This window comes from Galeopterus variegatus, unplaced genomic scaffold (genome assembly GCF_000696425.1).
Source record: "Galeopterus variegatus unplaced genomic scaffold, G_variegatus-3.0.2 Scaffold4790, whole genome shotgun sequence".
NCBI classification, from domain to species: Eukaryota; Metazoa; Chordata; class Mammalia; order Dermoptera; family Cynocephalidae; genus Galeopterus; species Galeopterus variegatus.
In genome coordinates this window covers 61,170-64,015 of record NW_007730901.1, presented here as the reverse complement: position 1 = coordinate 64,015, position 2,846 = coordinate 61,170, and the positions used below count along the sequence as shown (strand labels likewise).

Genomic DNA, 2,846 nt, shown 5'->3' with positions numbered 1-2,846 from the left:
AAAAAAAAAAAAAAAAAAAGAAAAGAAAAAAAGAAAAAGAAAAAGAAATAATTAGAATACTCCCCAAATGTCTTAGAAGCAATTGGAAAATGGAGAAAATTGTTAGATGAAGACAGCTTATAACAGATGACACAGGGGTATTTAATAAATATTTTAAATGTAAAGCAATGAGCAAAAAAAAAAAAGTAATAATCAATGAATTATAGAGGTGGATGAAACAAGCAAAAACAAGAGAAGATCTGGGAAAAGACCACTTAAACTATTTAAAGTTGATGCTGTGAAAGTGAAAAGGGGAACTAAGACTTTTTTGGAAGAATGGTACGGACTAAAAACAGACAGTGGAGCTACTGGCCCAAGAAGAATTTCAAAAACCCAGAACCAAAAGGAACACAGGATTGTATGGGCAGACTGGGGACACAAAGAACAAACTTTATTCCTTTTACCAAAATTTGACTAAAGACCATGGAGGCAGAAGCTGTGCTGTGGTCACCACATCACCTGGTCCCCAGCCCGGCCCTGAGGCTCCCTTCATGTCGCTCTTGGATCGGGGAGCTCGGTGTATGCAGAGGACACAAGGTGGGCAAGGGCTTTGCTTTGACCCTCTGCCCCTGACACACGCCCCAGGTACCCTGATGGAACGGTCAATGTGGCAACAAGCCTGTGCTTAGAAAAGTTATCTGAGCTTTCCAAGGAGGTTGAAAAGGTGAGAACTCTTCTGTTCTCACAGCGTGCTAATCACCATCACTCCCCAGGGTGCTCTGGGTATTTCCTCAGTGGCTAATTTCCCCTGATGAATTACATTGCAGCTTCGGTTTTATTTGCTTCAGGTTTTTACTTAGATATAACTAGTTTGGTAACATATAGAATCGTCTGAGCATGAGAAACTGTTCTCTTTCTTTATATGACAGGTGTTGAGGTCTCATCTACAAAACTCCCATCATAAGGACATTTTTGCAATCTCCTCTAAACACAGTGAAATACAGAAGAACTCTGTTAGTCTTGCTGGAATTTCATGGAATGTTTAGGCCTGTGTTTTCCCAAATGTTTCATCAAATGCTGTTCCCACCAGTGTACCTTCATGGTATATGCATATTAGGGGGCGGGGAAAGTGGCTCCAAAGTCAAATACATTTGAGAACACTGCTTGCTACATTACCGTTTAGATATTCACAGCATATGAAAGCATATTAAGAGAAGTCACATGATAACTAAACCTATTTATGTAATCCAATGTACCCAGATGAATTTAAACATGAATATATTTTCCCCACTGGGTCACTGACATGCAGATTTGGGGAAATATTGACCCTCTGTATAATGTTTCAGTCATCTTTAAAATTTTGTCATCACCATATACTGTTAACAGATGGCAGTTCCAGGTTCTTGGTCAAACTGAAGAAAATATCTTTCACAGGACCAAGTAGAGTCTGCATCATGGTGATCAGCAAAAGAAAAGGAAGAAAGGGACAGACAGACAGAACATTCAAACAATAGGACTTTATTGTTAAGTAAAAGTACACACAGAAATGTGTGCAGGCATCCCCCATGAGTGAGAGGCATCCTGCAGATTCCTAAGGGGAGGGTTTATATGTTTTCCTGGGATGGGTGTGTTTCTCTATCTGAATTAAGGGGAGGAATATTTGGCTGTGGAGGAGGATCTAGGGTAATTAAGTCCTAATAGGCCGATGCAACATTGCATCAGCTTCCTGTCATGCATCCCTGAGTTTCTGCGGGTTTTGGTCATGTGCAGTGGCCTTTCTGGTCTAGCATCATGGGTGGAAAGTCATGTAGTGGTCGTCTGCACGTTTGTTCCTCCTCGTGCACAGTGTGGCAGTTTTTGTCATCTGTAAATTTCCAGGTGTAGCATGCTGATTGATAGGGTGGTGAAGCTGTTGTCAGCTCATTATGGGTTCATGAACTGCCAGGCAAGGAGGTGGTTGGTGCCAATCCGGTCTGAATATTTATGAGCAGCCTCCCTGGGGCGTGCCCTAGTCTACCCTGCCTCAATGCTACTATAAATGCGAGAGCACTTATATGTCTGTAGTTAGTTCCTTTGTCACTCCGTGGGCTGCAGTAAATTAAGAAGAGCCATTACTTGCCAGCTGCTTTAGTCCATTTGTGTTGTTATAACAAAATACCTGAAACTGGGTGTCTTATAAAGAACAGAAATTTATTTTCTCACAGTTCTGGAGGCTGGGAAATCCAAGATCAAGGTGCTGGCAGATTCAGTGTCTGGTGGGAGCCATTCTGTGCTTCCAAGATGATGCCTTGTGGCACATCCTCCACAGGGAGGGACACTGCGTCCTCAGATGGCAGGAGGCAGAAGGGCAAAAACAGATACTGCATGAAACCTCTTTTATAAGATCCTTCATCCCATTCTCAAAGGAAGTGCCCTCATGGCCTAATCATCTCTTAAAGGCCCCACCTCTTAATACTATCACAGTGGCCATTAAGTTTCTTTTTTTTTTTCTAATTTATTTATTTATCATTACTATTTTTTTTACATTCTATGATGTTGTTGTGGAGCAGTTGGGGAGAATGGGAAGAGAAGAAGGGGGATGGGGATAGGGTGAGAGGAGGAAAAAGAAGGGGGGCATGACTGAAGCCCATGACATCCTCCTCATTCCAGCAAGGGAGCCCAGGGGGCTTCCAGCAGCAGGTCAATCATTGCTGGGCTGGATACAGACATCGAGGGGGCATGGCTGAGGCCCTTGGCCCCCCACCTCCCTGACTTGGGAGCCAGGGCACTTCCAGCAGCAGCCCGGTGGTCATTGCTGGGCTGGTTGTGGATGTTGGGGGGGCATGGATGAGGCCCTTGGCCTCAGCCCCCCACCACTCCAGCTTGGG

At 43.8% G+C, this 2,846-nt stretch overlaps 1 protein-coding gene across 1 annotated transcript in view; it reads right to left on the bottom strand.

Annotated features, from left to right (window-relative positions):
* The window catches only part of LOC103603790 (chromosome unknown open reading frame, human C4orf45), a 59,178-nt gene that overhangs the window by 1,079 nt on the left and 55,253 nt on the right, over positions 1-2,846 (bottom strand). The window lies entirely within an intron of this gene.